The sequence below is a fragment of the Chrysemys picta genome, chromosome 6, assembly GCF_011386835.1.
Source record: "Chrysemys picta bellii isolate R12L10 chromosome 6, ASM1138683v2, whole genome shotgun sequence".
In the NCBI taxonomy this organism is placed as follows: Eukaryota; Metazoa; Chordata; order Testudines; family Emydidae; genus Chrysemys; species Chrysemys picta.
Genome location: NC_088796.1, coordinates 62,762,055 through 62,781,197, shown reverse-complemented (window position 1 = coordinate 62,781,197; position 19,143 = coordinate 62,762,055).

The following is a 19,143-nucleotide window of genomic DNA, read 5'->3' as shown; positions in this document are numbered from 1 at the left end:
ATGTCACATCCTCCTTGGTTCAGGTCTAAAATGGGAAAGTGTCACACCTGCTTCTGATGCACCTTCTTCTGGCAGTATTTGGGGATTAGCTCTACCAGGCTGATGCTCCTTCCTGCAGTTGCACTCCATCACTCTCCTTGTCTGGCTCACTTTGGACTCAACTGCTTCCTGGCGTGGCCCTCTGGCCATGTCATTGTAGCCATCCCCTTCCAGGGTATCAAAGTCTCTCAGGACCCAATGTCCAAAACTGTCTTTCCATTCACTGACCCTGAGTAGTGCTACTTCCACAATAGCTAGTAGGGGAACCCAGGCTCATCCTCTATGCTGGTTTCCAGCCCAGGAACTCTACAATGAGTAGTCAAGATCTGTACAGTCCTTAACCTTACTACTGTGTCCCTGGCCTATTTCCTACCTTACTTTCTCTCACCCTAAGAGTAATTGCAGTTTTTCTCTCTACAGCCTCCTTCCACTTTCAGCTAACAAGCTTTATACAGGCTCCTCCTGTTCCTGTCTAGCTGAGCTTCATCACTAATTAACACTCATCACTTCCTGGCTCCTTCTCCAAGTGAAATCTACACAGTTAATTGGCTCACCTGGTCACCTTAACCTCTTCAGGCCTTGTTTGGGTGGACACCCCCTCACAGGAAGTTTACACAAAAATCTACTGCTGGTACCACCACTAGTGTAAATAAGGCACTGATGGCTTTCAGTGTTTTCATCACCACTAGGATTCCCAGTGGCTCTAAAATTGGATCAAATCAGAGAATCCAGAAGAAAAGTTTGGAAATTCTATAGACAAGGCTTTAGAGAGACTATCATGTCTGCAACAAAACTCCTATTTTAATCAGAAGGTGACACAATGAATAAAAGGTTGTACTTGCTTTGTTGCATCGGTAACTCAGTTGTGACACAGAATACTAACTTAAGATACTCTTGCTTTTGAAATTAAGCAAAAATTACACATTACTTTAATGTGGTACAAGATACATATTGACTAGCCACTAAACTGCATCTTTGAGTTCATTCCCTAGACATACTGACACTTATATCCATTTCAAATGCCTCTTTAATCTAGGGTAGTAATGGTATAATTGGTATAATAGAATAGTACGTACTTCCACATTATCTAGTCTTCCTAACATTAAAAAGAATATCTTTGAACTTCAAACCTTTTAAAGTAAATCTTTGCAGACATGTCTGTCTTCCAGTTTCCAAGACTCTGCATAATTTTTAATTAACCCTATCTTTATATGACTAAATGGATCCTATTAACACCTTCCTGCACAGAGCTTCATTAAAACATAAGCAGCACATTCATACCAATAATTCATTTCTTCAATGGAGAGCATAGTTCATTTGTGTAACAAATAGCACATTTCTCAGCTGAAAGAATATAAGCTTGCATATCATAAATACAGACACCAACATGATTAAAATTGGACAGGTTGGTTATACTTGTCCAAAATGCCAACCATGATCAAGTTGAAGTGTGGAATCAAAGTGATTGAGATTCTGATTTGGTTAAACCAATGTAGATCTAGATTAACTCCACTGGAATTACTTCAATTTTTTTCCAATTTAAATGAATCAGGATCTCACCCAGAGACAAACTCACAGTCACATTCTTCTCCTTTTAGTTTTCTGGGTGAACCTAGGAATTGAAAGGAGAAAAAAGATCTGCCGAAGATGTGTTTACACCTGTGTTCTCCCATCCATGATATATGGAGTAGAGAGGAATATATTACTTTTACCCATAAAATGGAACAGTAGGAGCTAAACTGAATAGTGAAGCACAGAAAAATGTGTGCCTTGATTCACAGGCAAAGCCACTAGAACAAACAAATGGACAAGAAAATGAGCTGAAAAGAAAGGTGCCTTGTAGTTAAAGTGCAAATTCCATGACACAAGATTATGAGGTAAAAATCAATTAAACTTTACAGGCAAAATTAGGCTCCTGTCCTGCAAATACTTAGGCACACGTGTAACTTTATTCAGGTAAGTAGTGTCATTTATTTCAATGGGATTATTTATTCAAGTAAAGTTACAAATCTAAGTGTTTGCAGGATCTGGACCTTAAACTCCTGGGTCAGGTATCCTGGCTTGCTATGTATATGTGCACTACCTACGATGATGGGGCTTTACTTCTGGCTACTGTATATATTTATATTTATTATGGTAATAGACAAATATAAATGAACAATAGGGGCCTCTAAAGTCACAAGACAGAGACATGAACTATGACTCTTTACAGGTTCCTTGTCGTAGAGCCAGTTGGATTTTTTTTTAATTTCAACAAGAATTTTTCAAGCAAATTTTTCATGAAAGCTGGCTGGTATTTTCCAATCAGCTCTATTCTATAGTCCCATTCAGGCCAGGACATGAACTTCTGTTGACAGCCTCCTGTACTGTTATCATTCAGCAAATTGACTTAGGCTATGACAGCAGTGAGATTTACAGCCTCTGGAAACATTTTGCGAGATACTACAATTTTTGTAGGTGCCACTTACAGTCTACTTGTAGTTACGTTTGATTGCCCATTGTGTTATGCACCCTTCATACTTTTCCAGAAACATAGAGGGGCTGAAAAGCAGGATGACCTGGCGCTGGAGTATATCTTAGTGTAGAGGATTCCCTGTGTGGCTAGAGATAGTACAGGGGGAATGGCCAGGCAGAAAAGGTGTAGCCAGATACTGCTGCACTTATGCTATACTAGGCTGTCAGAAAAACTCCATGAGGCCCTGGACTGCTCTAAATTATGCCCCAAGACTGTTCAAAATATGCTAGGGGCTGAGCAAGCCCAAGGTTAGGAGAAGCAAGGAGATGGCTTAAAGCCACTTTTGTCCTCCTACTCCTTCAACTAGTACATCTGTAGGGACATTTCAATCATAGTAACGGTTGTACATCATCACAGCAAATAAATATATTTGTACAAATTAGAATTAAGAGAGAAGAATCTTCTGGGCTAATTCCACGAAGGAACTTAGGCTCAGCTTCACAACACCTAAGATCAGGTGCCCAGACACCCAGCAGAAGTCTCAGCCTGAATTAGGCACCTAGACTCCTTATACAATGCATGGGGAGAGTCAGGGGCCTACAAATGGGATTCACAACATACTGAGTGGGGAGACATAAACTAGCTAGTAGGAAATGCTGAAGACAGCTGTGTGGCGTAAGGGCGTGCCCCTTAAAGGGAGTTAGGTGCCTATCTCCAGTCTGGTTTCACAGCTATGAAACCTCTTCTGGAGTTAAGTGCCTAAGCCAGGAAAGCTCTTTTTCAAGAAAAGAGAATGTAGAGTAGGGGGTAGTGGTGCTGCCCACACTTATAGTCCAGTGGTTAGGGCACCCACCAAGTCTTCCACATCCCAGGTTAGTGCCCTGAAGTTGGGCTATAGGGCATGTGGGTAGGGGGGCACTTCCTCCTTGAGTTATGTGTGGGGCCTGATCTGGTATGCATGTTCTAAGGTGAGCATACCAGCTGGATCAGGCCTTGCAGGCAAAATAAGCAAGATAACATGGAGTTTTTAAGATACTGTCAGGGCTGATGCTGCAGCTTGGCAGTATCAGGACTCAGGTGGCTTTGCACATGCCGACAGTCAGAAATACAAGCACTAGGGTACTTTATCAATAGAAACATAGGTGGCTGCAGGGCTTGGATGCCTCTGAGCAAGGCTTTTGTGGATATAACTTTTAGATGTAAGCACTCATCTCTTTGTGGATCTAACCCACCATGTTTAACATTTGTGTTTGGGCTGATAACCACACATGCATTGCTGAAACTAATCAAGCCATTAAAATACTATGTCACAGGTTCTCTGTCCACTCCCTTTGTACAACTTTTCTTTTAATAAAACTGTTTGTATCAGAAGTGGGCCTTCAGTCTTTCAGATTTTATCCCCTGAACTCTAAACTAGAGTAGGCGTTCTCCATGTTGAATATCTCCCAGTGGAAAGAACTGCCTCAATGAGCTTTCATTCATTAATCGGCCCACATAACTTGAAAGGAAGAACTTTCTAGTTAATCTCTGTTTCAACAACACCAAGCCTTCCATCTCTTCAGTGTCCAGTATGAGTGACTTATTAGTTAGTAAAAGCTCTATTTTTACTGAGTTCCTTAATAACACTATCAGCTAGAAGACTAGATTGCCATGTCTTAGTATTTAAAAAACAAAACTAGTGGATTATTTATCCAAATCTGCCAGTGTGGATAAAAGACAATTTAAAACAAATCAAAATTTAAATCACAAATTTCTTTTAAAAAATAAATCTTTTAAAAATTAAACTGGAATTTATTACGCACTATATTAAGGCCTAAGCTTACTGTCATCTATGAAAATGATATATATATATAAAAAATTGCTTTCCACTACTTTGTACTGCTGGTACTAGAACACTTCCGATGAGCTGCATTTTCATTTTTATCTACCTCAGCAAAACGCAGCCAGGTTTATTACCCATAAATACCGGCAAGCAAAAGTGATCAGTGTGAGCACCAAAGGTCTGTTTCATGCATCAGTTAGGTCGCATGCTAAGTGCTAGGTAATTTTATTTCAAACTTCAAAAAAAAAAAAAAAAAAGTTGAGTGGAACACAAGTCACCACAGGTTAATGATTGTTTATTGTAATTTAAGTAGGGCTGTTGATTAATCAGTTAAATCACGCAATTAACTAAAATTAATTGTGATTAAAATAATTAACTGTGATTAATCAGTTTTAATTGCACTGTTAAACAATAGAATACCAATTGAAATTTATAAATTATTTTGTTTTTTTCTATATTTTCATATATATTGTATTCTGTGTTGTAATGGAAATGAAAGTGTATATTTTTTATTATAAATATTTACACTTTAAAAGTGATAAAAGAAATAGTATTTTTCAATTCACCTCATACAAGTACTGTAGTGCAATCTCTTTATCATGAAAGTGCAACTTAAAAATGTAGATTTTTGTTGTTGTTACATAACTGCACTCAAAAACAAAACAATGTAAAACTTTAGAGCCAACAAGTCCAATCAGTCCTACTTCTTGTTCAGCCAGTCGCTAAGAGAAACAAGTTTGTTTACATTTACAGAAGATAATGCTGCAACGCTTCTTGTTTACAATGTCACCTGAAAGTGAGAGCAGGCATTTGCATGGCACTGTTGTGGACAGCAATGCAAGATATTTACACGCCATATATACTAAAGATTCATATGACTCTTCATGCTTCAGCCATTGTTCCAGAGAACATGCTTCCAGGCTGATAACGCTCATTGAAAAAATAATGTGTTAATTAAATTTGTGACTGAACTCCTTGGGGGAGAATTGTATGTCCCCTGCTCCGTTTTATCTGCATTCTGTCATATATTTCATGTTATAGCATTCTCAGATGATCACCCAGCACATATTGTTCATATTAAGAACACTTTCACAGCAGATTTGACAAATTGCAAAGAAATTACCAATGTGAGATTTCTAAAGATAACTACAGCACTGGACCCAAGGTTTATGAATCTGAAGTGCCTTCCAATATCTGAGAGGGATGAGGTGTGGCGCATGCTTTCAGAAGTCTTAAAAGAGCAACACTCCGATGCAGAAACTACAGAATCTGAACCACCAAAAAAGAAAATCAACCTTCTGTTGGTGGCATCTGACTCAGATAATAAAAATGAACATGCGTCAGTCCGGACTGCTTTGGATTGTTATTGAGCAGAACCCATCATTAGCATGGACTCATGTCTTCTGGAATGGTGGTTGAACCATGAAGGGACATATGAATCTTTAGCGCATCTGGCACGTAAATATCTTGCAATGCGGGATACAAAAGAGCCATGTGAACACCTGTTTTCACTTTCAGGTGACATTGTAAACAAGAAGCAGGCAGCATTATCTCCTGAAAAGGTAAATAAACTTGTTTTTATGAGCGATTGGCTGAACAAGAAGTAGGATTGAGTGGACTCCCAGGCACTAAAATTTTACATTATTTTATTTTTGAATGCAGGGCTTTTTGTATATAATTCTACATTTGTAAGTTCAACTTTCAAGATAAAGAGATTTCACTACAGTACATCTTTTAGGTGAATTGAAAACTCCTATGTCTTGTTTTTTTACTGTGCAAATACTTGTAATAAAAAACTATAAAGTGAGCACTGTACTTTGTATTCTGTTGTAATTGAAATCAATGTATTTGAAAATGTAGAAAACATCCAAAAATATTTAAATAAATGGTATTCTATTATTAACAGCGTGATTAATCATGCAATTAATCACGATTAATTTTTTTAATTGAATGATTAATTGTGATTAATTTTTTTAATTGAATGATTAATTGTGATTACTTTTTTTAATTGCTTGACAGCCCTAAAGTTAAGTACAAGGGTGTGATTCCAGGGCCGGCCCACAACATTTTGGCACCTGAGGCGGGGAGCTCAAATGACGCCCCCATATCCTCTCGCTTGGGCCAAAACTTTGAAAGGTTTCAATTCTGCCTTCTTCCTGTTCTACTCATCCCGTGGTACTGCTATGCTACCCACCCCAATAAAGGAGAACTAACAACTTAAAAGGTCCACAGTCTGGGCCAGCTCATGCTCTACTGAGATGGTTGCAAGGGCGACCAGCCTCTCCGGTGTCATTGTGGAGCGTAGATGGTTTTTTATTGACTTCAGCTTGGAGAAGCTGTGTTCTCCACTGGCAACTGTTACAGGAAGTGTTAGAAGTATGCGCAGAGCAACAAAAGCATTTGGAAAGAGGGTGGTCATCTTATTTGTGCACATATATTCCAGAACAGCTTTTGGAGTTCATTCTGCTGAAATGTATCACCTAAATCACTCGCAACAATATCGTGCATGTCATCATATGTCAACACTATCTCTAGTGCCCTGCATTGCTGATGTAGGTCTTCTTCAGGTATAGTGAGGAGTTTTGGAATATCATACAACATCCCAAATATACTGCTGGGTTCCTTGAGCTGCATGAAACATTCTTCAATGGACTGTATTGCACAATCTAGCACCTGGTTAAAGAATTCAACTTTGAATTGTTGTTTGGGGTCTCTTATGGGATTACCCCGTGCCTCATAATCAAAATGTCTTTTTCTTCGGTAACTCTAGTATTCTTGAATGGGTGGGAAAATAGCTTCAGTGTGAAGTTCCTCTGCCAATTTCTGTGCACTCTTCAGAACATTTTGAAATCCCTCATCTGACTGGTAAGACTGTAGGTATGACTTTGCTTTGTCCAGTTGTTCCACTGCTCCAGATATATCAAGGTGAACACCTTGGAGTCTCTTGCTTACAACATTTATTTCAAAAAGTATGTCATGCCACAACACTAAGCCACACAGAAATTTGATGTTATGTACGTTTCTGGTGATTCCATTTCCCTCTGCCACTGTTCTCCCACAAACAGTTGCTGTCATAGCATTATCCTCCCCAATTTGGTGTTTGATAGGCTTTATCGCCTCCACTCGACTTTCCCATCATGTGGCACTCAGTGATTACAGTGTCAGAGAGGGTGTTCCCAGATGTTGCTTCAAAATTTGCCATAGATGAGTTGATTCAGAGAAAAATACACAGATGCTTTGAATTACATTAAAAAAATGCAGCTGATGCTGCATCACTGACCACCAAGTTCAATTAATGAGAACTGCATGGGACAAAAAAAGCTCGAGGGTTTAACTCGGATCCATGTCTGCGCTCCTCTGTTCTTTCCTCTCATGTTGGCACCATATTGGTCGTAGCCCTGACCTCTCATGTCAGCTATCGCAATTCCTGTATCTTCCAGATTTTTAAGCAGCACATTTATCATACCAGCTCCTGTAGTATCATCAATGTCAATAAATTCTAGAAAATGCTCTCTGACAGTCACCATTGCAGGGACATTTTCACTAGGTTCTGTTGTTGTTACAAAACGCACCATTAAAGTCATTTGTTCTGTATGGCTGATGTCAGGTGTGCAGTCCAGAATAACAGAGTAGTATCTTGCTGACTTCAGATCTGCCACAATCTTCTGTTTGAATTTTGTTGCCAGTAACTGTATGATCTCATTTTGAATTGTTTTTCCAAGGTAGAGATGTGTGTACATTTCTTGGGTCGTGACTCTTCTTAGATGCTCCTGGAGTACAGCATCAAACTCAGCCATCAGCTCCACAATTTTAAGGAAGTTTCCATTGTTTGGACATACAGCTGATCTGAAGTGCCACACAGTGCTAGGTTTTGGGTAGCAAGCATTCTCACAATTGCAATGAGCCTTTTCAGAACATTTTGCTAGTAAAGAGACTCTGATGCAATCTTCTCTTGATGCTGATCATCTATGGTGGCCTTTAATCTTAGTCTCATCTCAAGCTCTTTCCACCTATGGAATGCTCTCTGGTGATTTGCTGCCTTCTCATAGCATACCAGATTTCTAGCCAGATTTTTCCAGTCCTTTGTTCCTGTAGAACTGAATGTGACTGGAACATTAGACTGGAAGAGTTTGCAACAAAAACAGTATGCAACATTCTGTTTTTTTGAGTACATAAGCCATGGCCTCTCCACTTTGTCACTATTGGGGATTTCACGCCAGTAACATGTTGAATGGAAACTTCTATTTTCATTGTCTTTGGGGAACATGACATTTTTCAGTTGCTGTGGCCCATGAAGTAAAAGGAAGTCCCTCAGAGTACTGCTCAAGTGGGTCCACAGTCCTGGATCATCTAGATTTAAGGAACTAAACTCAGCAGCAGCAGCAACTGTTTCTTGCGCCTCCACCACATTCTTCTCTGATCTACACTTTTCTTCAGGAATGTGCATGGTTACATCCATCTGAGATGGAGATATGGATGCTGCAGTAGCTGCCAGGTCACCTGCACTCTGACTAACTGGAAGTTCAGGCATCTCCTCACTGGGGCCGGAAGGCTCACCATGAACATTTGTGTCTATGTATCTCAGGAGAGCTCCTTCCTGCTTAGATAGAAAAGCTTCCTTTGCTTTCTTTCTTTTTCTGAATGCTGCCCCAGAGAGGCGTTTTCTTCTTTCACTCATGACTGCTGTTCTGTGCCAGCTATAGTGGCTCTCAGCACTCAATTGAAGGGGAGAAATAAGCAGGCTGGTAGCAGGGCCTGAGTGAGGGAAGATATCAGCGTCTTAAGGGCCTGGTTCCTACCACTTCAGTTGACTGCCTGTTCTCCTCAAGTAGGTTCAAGGAAGCAGCAGGAAACAGGAAGCTCCCTGAGAAGCTGGTTTTAATCAGTCCAGGCTCTTGGGAGTGCTAGAGAGGTACATAAGAGGCTCCTCCTCCTCTCTCTCCCTGCAGCTCCTGCTGCTTTCTCTTATTCCCTCTCACCTTTTCTCCTGCCTGCCTGTTATGTCTCTTGTGCCCTCCTTCCTCCAGCACAGCACTCCATCATATCTGTGCATCTAGAGCAGAGAGAATACATATGCACCAGCAGCAGACACCATTTCCTATACTCTGGGTCCTTGTGGCGCCCCCCACAGTCTGGCACTTGAGGCGGTCACCTCAGTCTACCTCATGGTAAGGCCAGCCCTGTCTGATTACACCAAATGTGTTTTCAATGAAAAGAAGTACTACAATGATTCAGATGAACAAAAGAAATCACATTTTATTATCAAACTGATATTCTAAAAAGAAAACTCATAAAAAGCTCTGCAAACAGGGGTTTGTATTTTCAGGGGTGTCCAAATAAAGGAAATAAGTTCCCATTGCCTTAAAATCCAACAAGCCTTTTTAACACAGACAGAACTCTCACAAAAAGAGGCCTATTCCTCCTACAGGTGGCTAGTGGTAACATCACACCCATTTTTCAGTTTTTGTTCTACTGTCTCTGTCACAAACAACTCCCACTTGCAACTCAGCTAAAGTGGGACTCATTACAGTGTGATAATGAAGCTTTTTACAGTAGATTTGTCGTTGCTCTCATGGAGAGCTTTCAGTAGTATTTACATCATCAATAAGAGTGAGGCCCACTTTGTGCAGAGGAATTCTTCTTTGGGCAATCTGAAGTAGAAGTCTATTATCTCTAAGACTGTTAGATGGCAACTCATCTGCTTGTCATGGGTAATCCACACAGTTTAATATGGGGGCAAAAGAAGATACATTCCAAGTTGAAGTGCTGTCAGTAGAGTCCTGGGCTTATTGCTTTCCTTCAAGAAATTTACATGCCTAGAGAGTGCTTTAATTCAATTTCTTAAGGCAGTCACTTAAAATATTCACTTGATCTCAGTGTTTCTTTTAGCCCAGTAACTGGCTTAGAATCATAGAATGGGAAGGGACCTTGAGAGGTCATCTAGTCCAGTCCCCTGCACTCAAGGCAGGACTAAGTATTATCTAGACCATCCTTGACAGGTGTTTGTCCAACTGCTCTTAAAAATCCCCAATGGAGATTCCACAACCTCCCTAGTCAATTTATTCCAGTGCTTAACCACCCTGACAGTTTTTCCTAATGTACAACCTAAACTGCCCTTGCTGCAATTTAAGCCCATTGCTTCTTGTCCTATCCTCAGAGGTTAAGAAGAACACTTTTTTCCATCCTCCTTGTAACAACCTTTTATGCACTTGAAAACTATCATGTCCCCTCTCAGTCTTCTCTTCTCCAGACTAAAGAAACCCAATTTTTTCAATCTTCCCTCATAGGTCATGTTTTCTAGCCCTTTAATCATTTTTGTTGCTCTTCTCTGGACTTTCTCCAATTTGTTCACATCTTTCCTGAAATGTGGAGCCCAGAACTGGACACAATACCCCAGGTGAGGCCTAATCAGTGCAGAATAGACGTGGCCACTGTAAGGTGGGTGAGATTTGCATTTGTGACCAGCCCCATGGCTTTTTTTAATTGTTTTTTATGGCTTTTTGTTGAATATTTTAAATACTAGCTGCTGTATTGGCCTTATTTTATAAGGAGCTTACTAAGGTTTGCCTCTTTTTGGGGGACAAGGACAACGTTTGCCTTAGGAGGGCAAGTTGGAGGATGGCCCCCCTTGTACAATTGGGAAGGAAGGCGGGGACCTGAAAGCCCATTAGGGGCAGGTAAATATTTAAAGCTTTTAAGGTGGCATTACGGAGGATTTAGCGTTGAGTGGCTGCTTTCCATTTGGTGGCCAGTAACATCTGCCATCACCGCTTTTTTAGAATTGTTTTTTGAAGACTAGGAGCTAAGCGGAGGAGGCTACAATTTAAAAGGGATGCTGGAAATTGTTTGGGGCATGTAATATTTACCTCCCCACACTGGCAGGATGCATGTGTGGATGAGTGGGTGATATACGTGATATACCAACATTTGGAACTGTGGGGGTTAGGTTGAACCCTACACCTTTTGGGGGCAAACACTGCAACCACATTCCGATGCCAGCTGTCAGTGTGGAGCATTGACTCTGATTGCATATTGAACTTTTTTGTGACATTGACAAAAAATGTATGTACCCTTTTATTGGTAGTTTGAGTTATTGTTTTTAGATTATTATTTTTTTTAGTGAAACTATAAGCGCTGGCAGTATGGATGGAGTTTTTTTTTAAAGGTAGGGGCCATTGTTTTTAGGTGGACACAAACTTTTTGGGAGGGGGGTTTGGACAGTGATGGGACGTAGTGTTGTTTTATGTGGTGTTGCCTGGCGGAGTAAGGAGCCCTTTGGGAGTAATTTTGTTTGTGATTTAATTGCGGAGGGCTATGCAGGGCCAGGGGACCTGGGGCTTTTGGCAGGGGGCCGCCCCTGGGAACATACCCAGGTAGTACACGGTGCCACATTTTTAGGATGGCGTGCCACAATTGCCTCCCTGACCATGGATAATTGATCCTTTTTGTTACCAAGGCCAATTTTGGACAGTGGTAATATTAACAAAAGAGGCCAAAAATGTTGGAAACCCAAGGATTTTTATAGATATGTGCCATTATATATACGTTGTTTTGCCCTGATAAATTTTGAAGGCCTGAAACAGCAAGAGGTGTTTCAGGGTGTTTTGGGGCTTTTGCTATTACTGCCTTGTTTTGTTAACAAAGCAAAAGGGAAAGGAAAAGAACATTGTAAATGCATTTATTGGGGAAACTGAGGCACAGAATTTTTTTTGTGTTATTAGTCGTTTTGCTACAGCCCTTTTTGGCTTTTGTTATGGATATTGTTTGCTTTGTTTAGGAGGTTGTAACAACAATATTGTGTTTAGGGGTTAGGGATTGCTATTGCTTGCTAAAGGGCCTTTTATTTTGCTTCAGGCTATTACATGAGGAACAGGGTTTGTTTTGTTTGGGATTTAAGGGAGGTTTGGGGTTACCCACCAAGTATTTTGCTGTGGCCCTACAATGTTTATTTGGACCAGGCAACCTATGGCACGTGTGCCAAAGGCGGCACACGAGCTGATTTTCAGTGGCACTCACACTGCCCGGGTCCTGGCCACCGGTCCGGGGGGCTCTGCATTTTAATTTAATTTTAAATGAAGCTTCTTAAACATTTTAAAAACCTTATTTACTTTACATACAACAATAGTTTAGTTATATATTATAGACTTATAGAAAGAGACCTTCTAAAAAGGTTAAAATGTATTACTGGCACGCAAAACCTTAAATTAGAGTGAATAAATGAAGACTCTTCATTTCACCACTTCTGAAAGGTTGCCGACCCCTGATTTGGACTATGCATCACTGCCAAGACACCTTTTTTTTTTAACTTTTTGCCATACTGTGGCCCGGGCCCCAGTGGCAGCTTGCACCATGGAGAGCCTTTGGAGGTATTTTTTTTATATATACCGTATTTTCCGGCGTATAAGACGACTGGGCGTATAAGACGACCCCCAACTTTTCCAGTTAAAATATAGAGTTTGGGATATACTCGCCGTATAAGACTACCCCTCTTCCAACGCACACCAAAAAAAAATTAAAAAAACATCAGATTTGATTTCAATATGGTAATTTTGCAAGATCTGAGAGGCAGAGAAGGAGGTACGGTAATAGGATACAAGGGCGGGCCAGACGGGTGAAAGAGGCGTGTTTTTCTGGGCACAGCGCCGCTCTCTCTCTTTTTTCCATACCCCGGGCGTCCCAGACGCCTGCAGCTTGCTCCGCCCTTCACTTACACCTTCCCGGTGAGGCGCCCCCTCACCTCGTCATCGGGCAGGGATGCGGCCGCGGCCGTTTTTGAGCTCCCCCCACCATATGCGGCGACCACAGATTCTCCAGTCCGGCTCGGAAGTTTCAGCACCCGCCCTATAAGACGACACCCGGCGTATAAGACGACCCCCGACTTTTGAGAAGATTTTCCTGGGTTAAAAAGTAGTCTTATACGCCAGAAAATACAGTAATTATAATTATTTAGATAATTTTATGGGTAGCTGGAGACCCGGACGGTTTAGGGCGGCGGCCGGTTTACAACTGAGGCCCACGACGCCATGACCAGAAACCTAGGAAGAAACATATGGTTTGAGCTGATTGGCATGCGCCTATTTTAGTTTTTTGGGTAGTCGAAGCTGGTAAATTACCAGAGAGATGTGGTTTACAATGGCATATGGGCCCATTTACGTAACATTTAAGGTGTGAGCCACTTGTTTTAGTTTTTGCAATATTATTTTGTTTTTAATTTGCTATTTTTGGACATTTTTAATGATTTTTTTGTTTGTGTTTGGCTTTTTTTTTTAAAGCGGTTTTTACGGCTTTGCAAGTTGTACACAGTTTTTTTTAGCTGGGCAATGTACCAACTGTTTGGTGAATTGGCGGGTAAATTTTTATTTTTATTTTTATAGATTGCTTTATATTATTGGGCGACCAAAAAGGATATGGTAGGGGGTGTATTTGGCGCATAGGCGGTTAGAATTGCGTAAAGCTGTCAAAATAGTTGGCAGCTTTTGGGACCAATTTATTTTTGAAGTTGAGCACATTTTACGGAGGACGTTTTTTAAATTTTGGTTTTGCTTTTTTATAGTGCGGTTGCTTTGTAGCCAATAACTGATGTGTATTTGCTTGATGTTTAGGGCAGCAAGCAAGGATTTAAGAATCTTTTTTACAAAAGCCCCCACCGGTTAGAGCTGACAATTTGGGGTTTGCCATACCGGCAGAAGATTTTTTTATAGATCTTTTTGGCAGCCATGGCCGCTGTATTAACCCGGGTTGGAAACGCCTTTGTTTAGGCTGAGAACACATTAATTATTACTAGGAGGTATTTATACCCTTTTGTTGTTGTTAGTAGCAAATTAATAAAATTTATTTGCAGATGGTGCTATTACACCCCTTGTGTTACCTGGGCACACTGAAGACATTTTTTTACAATTTGTTGCACCATTTGTTTTTGTTTTGGCTATTGTGCTATTTGCAGAATAGAGCAGAAGAATTACCTCTCGTGTCTTGCTCACTAAACTCCTGCTAATACATCCCAGAATGATGTTTGCTTTTTTTGCAATAGCGTTACACTGTTGACTCATATTTAGCTTGTGATCCACTATGATTCCCAGATCCCTTGCCGCAATACTTCTTCTTAGGCAGTCATTTCTCATTTTGTATATGTGCAACTGATTGTTCCTTCCTAAGTGGAGTACTTTGCATTTGTCCTTATTGAATTTCATACTATTTACTTCAGAACATTTCTCCAGTTTTTCCAGATCATTTTAAATTTTAGTCCTATCTTCCAAAGCACTTGCAACCCCTCTTAGCTTGGTATCATCTGCAAACTTTATACGTGTACTCTCAATGCCATTATGTAAATCATTGATGAAAATATTGAATAGAACCAGACCCAGAACTGATCCCTGTGGGACCCCACTCATTATGCCCTTCCAGCATGACTGTGAACCACTGATAACGATTTTCCAACCAACCAGTTACGATACAAACCAGACTGTTTAATGGAAATCAAGTTTCCATCTCCTCGGCTCGAACAGGGAAGTGTAGTAGAAACATCTAGCAGGAGGGTATAAATTAAAGCAGGTCATCATTAGATTCAACAGGAGATACAACTTAACATGCAGATAACCTGCTTTAATTTACACCTACATTTTTCTCTTAGATGTTTCTCCTGTTAGCCCCCACTCTTCCAGACCCTTGACATATAAATGGCACCAGTTTAGACTCTTTAAAAGCAGCTGACAAGGGCTATAAATTACGTCATTGTCAATTAGGTGCATGTAATCTGAGAGGGTTCGAAGAATAGATTAAATCTAAGGAAGTCAGAACTACTGTACTAAGACTCACCTCTGAATCTGGTCCCAGGATGTTCAGATGTTTAGGGATCAATAAGAGAATTTGATTCCAAACTCCAAGTTACACTATTTTTCAATATTCTCAGTTAAAAATTGATTTCTTAACTAAAGGCAGCTAACTCTTGGCACCAAATCAAGCTTAATAGTTGGATGTTGGAGTCAGTGTCATCTTGCACTGCTGGCAGGCTGAAGGATTTTTAAAATGAGAACTTCTTTACTTCCTTGTTGAGCATCTCACATGTTGAAGGGCTGAATTGCTTACATCCTGTCTCAAAGTGCCTGGTTTACAGGGAGCTTTTTGTTAATCCTCTCCTTCCTCTTTCAAGTTAACTGAAATTGCAGAACATCCCTTTGGGGACTTGGTTTGATTCAGGTATCAGTAGCAGTCATGTGTCATTTGGGTCATCAGCTTATGGCTGGTCATAGTCACCTCTTCAGCTGATGCATATGCAGAGTGGGTAATAAATGACTTCTTAAAAGAATTGATCATCTATTTTGAAACAAAGTTGAGAGAGATAAGGTGGGTGAGGTAATATCTTTCATTGGACCAACTTCTGTTGATGAGCAAGAACAGAATTTGGTCAAATAAAATATATTAGCTCACCCATCTTGTGTGTCCAAAATCCTGGGACCACCACAGCTACAACAACTCTTTAAAGTGTTACTTTTAATAATTTCATATTCTGTTCATTTTTAGAACTATAGTTCCAATCCCACAAACATTTAGAGGCACACAAAGAGCTTTTATGAAGGAGTATAAATATGCATTGTTTAAGACAATTCATGTGTGAGACCCACCTCCCATAGGGGGAGCTGTTCTCTGGGCAAGCAGAAACAGATGTATTATCTGCCAACAAAATCAGTAGATGGTGTCTGCTTATCACTGATAATCCAGGCTCTTTTGGTATTTAAGATAAAGCACAGTTAAAATGCATATTAATATATCTGTTAAAATGTGGCTTCTATTAATGAATACTTCAGGGACCTTCTTGTTAATTTCCTAAACTTAGTGAATAAATTGCATACACACTACTTAATAGCTCACTTTAAAATTTAATTCATATACTGCACTCCAGCCGCTTCTGTCACATTATCAGAGAAACAGTAAAATATTTGGTTTTGTGTTTGCAGCTGGTTTAAAAGCAGGAGTATACAATAGCAGTTTAATCAACTTTTTCTAAGTTTAAATCTATTCTGCAAGAGAATATTAAAAAAAAAAAAAAAAAAAAAAAAAAAAACCCAAACACCTCGGATTGTTTGTTAAAGGGATTTTTGGTAAAACTAATTCCTTTTATTAGAATAAGACCCCAAGTGAGAAAGGGTTCTTGGCAATTTTAAAAAAAGGTTTGTGTCTAAATCATTATGGAAGGAATGAAGGACGTGCTGACTTTCTGATCTGACTGCACTGTTTTATGATTTAAAAAAGTATCCACTGCCCTGCTTATTTAATGCTCCCATAAAGTATCTACATTTTAAACATAATGACAAATTAATTTATTTTTTATTGTTAGCAGTGTAGCCTTTGATTACTTTAAGGTGCAAAAAGGCACAGCTCACTAACAACAGATCCTTTTACTTGAGATTTGTTACAGCAAATGACATTGATGAGTCATGTACACAGAGACATTAAAACTTTATTTAGTACCCAAATACATACAAGTATAATAGCAACTTTAGAAAAGTAAGATAATTATAGCAAAATGACCATGTGTATTGAGCATACTCACAACTTTATGGAGACCATCAGAGGTAGGGTGACCAGATGTCCCGTTTTTAAAGGGACAGTCCCATTTTTGGGACTTTTTCTTATATAGGCACATATGACCCCCCACCCCCATCCCATTTTTTCACAGTTGCTATCTGGTAACCCTAATCAGCAGTGAAGATGAAAAGAATAGGAAGTGGAGAAACACCATAAGTGGGAATGATAAGGTTTCTTCATCCTGTCATCCTGATACCCCAAAGTAATGATTGGTCTGACAATCGTTCATAACCCTTCTTTCCTTATATTCCCACACATCTGAGACCATATTTGATTAAATCTCAGCCTTCTGACCATGTGTTATTCTGGAGGAGCATATTTAGTGTTCCCACTGCCAATGTACGCTATTTGCATCAATAAATTTCCCAAAGGTTTTGATATGTAAATATGGTTGCTTCATGGTTATAGTCCAAAAAAATCCCTAAAAATCTGGTATTTTAAATTCAATCAGTTATTTTGCTGTTTGTGTGTTAGTTCCAGGATACATATTGCTAAATCTTATAACTCTAGGTCAAACACTTAGGCTAACTATTCAAACCTTATGCTAACTGCTAGGCCCCAAGCTTAGTACAAAGCCTATTTCAAATACTTTTACATCTTATTTTCCTCTACTTGCATTATAGCTTTGATAATTAAAACAATTACTTCCTTAAGTGGCTTAGTTTTTCCTAACATATAGATTATAGTTTGATCCTAAGAATGGAACTCCCAAGATAAGGCCAACAGCAGTTAGACGTTGTATTGCACACTGGAAATGTAACCCCTCCTTCCATGAAATTGTGGTATAGTAAAATATGAAGTCTCCTTGTCATGGAAAAGCTTTCACTCCAAATACGTACAGAAGAGAAGTGCCAAAATGAGAATAGGTTTTTAGAAATTTGCTCACCCTTTCTAGAATACTCAGAAGGGGGAGGGATCCCCAGCCAGACTCGTTAGCCAGTTTCTTTAAATATTAACCTGATCCTGAATAAGTAATGCAGAATGTATGTTAACATTACTTTGTGGAAACTTCTTGGTAAGGCAAACAAACACATACCACAAGTTGCCCTCAGCAGTTTAATTTCCTTCTTTAAAATATTTTTTATTTCTCAGTTTTGAGCAAAATATTTTCATCATGCTGATTGTCTGTTCTGAAAAAGAATGATATATTTATGCAGGTGTGTCATGGGGTAGGTACACCTCGTCATGGGGTGTTGGGTCACGTAGGGTTAGATGAAAGGGTGGAGGTGATTCTGTAGCCGGTCAGTTCCTACTCCGAGGACCCTTACTGTAACATGGGGTAGTATTACTTAATGACTAGATGCCATAAGCAGGTCTTCCCGTCAGGGCAGCATGGTCCAAGTCAGTGAGCAGCCCAATGGCCTGAGCCAGTGAGCGGCCCATCCGAACAGGGTGGTGAGGCCCTAAGCCCAGAGCCAGTGAGTGGCCCTTCCCGTCAGGGCAGTGTGGTCCAATGGCCAGAGTCAGTGAGCAGCCCTTCCCCTCAGGGCAGTGTGGTCCAATGGCCAGAGTCAGTGAAGCAGCACCTTTGAGATTGCACAGCAGGTTGGCCTGTTGGGGAAGTGGGGCACCACTCAGGGGTGTGTGGTGCCCTGGGTAAGGGGACTCGGGCCCTCCCTACTCCTCCAAGCCCCAGACCAGGCCTCTGGCGGTGGTGGGAGTGCTCACCACCGAGTCAGCGGGAATCCTCCCGAAACATGTTGACCAGTCCCCTGCTTCACTCACCGATGAAGAGTTCGAGTCCCCTGGGCTGCTTCTTAACCTTTCCCCCTCGTTGAAACTCCCTGGGTCCCCCAGGTCTCTGGGGTCCTCAAATGGCCGGGCTCCCAACAATGCCGTCCTTTCTCTGGGCTCGTCAGGCAGCCTGGAGTCTCCAGTCAGGAACTCTGAGAGCCGTAGTCCCGTAGTCAGGGTTTGTAGCAGCTCCCTGTGTCATTTCCTGTCAGCAGCCTCCCCAGACTAAGCTGGGCTGCTACCTTTTATATGCTGCCTCCAGGCTGAGCATGCCCAGCAGGGTCAGAGGGGCGGGGCTTCCTCAGCCTTCAAAGCAAAGTCAACCCTTTTGGGGCTGGTACGGGGTAGGTACATGCCATCACAAGGTGCTTTATGAGATATTTTATATATTAATAACTAGAAGAACTATGCTTATATTACCTTTTACACAAACCATCAATGTGTCATCAATAGAATGAGATTTGAAAATTGTTGCAAATTCTTTAATTACAAGTGTTTGCACTTAATA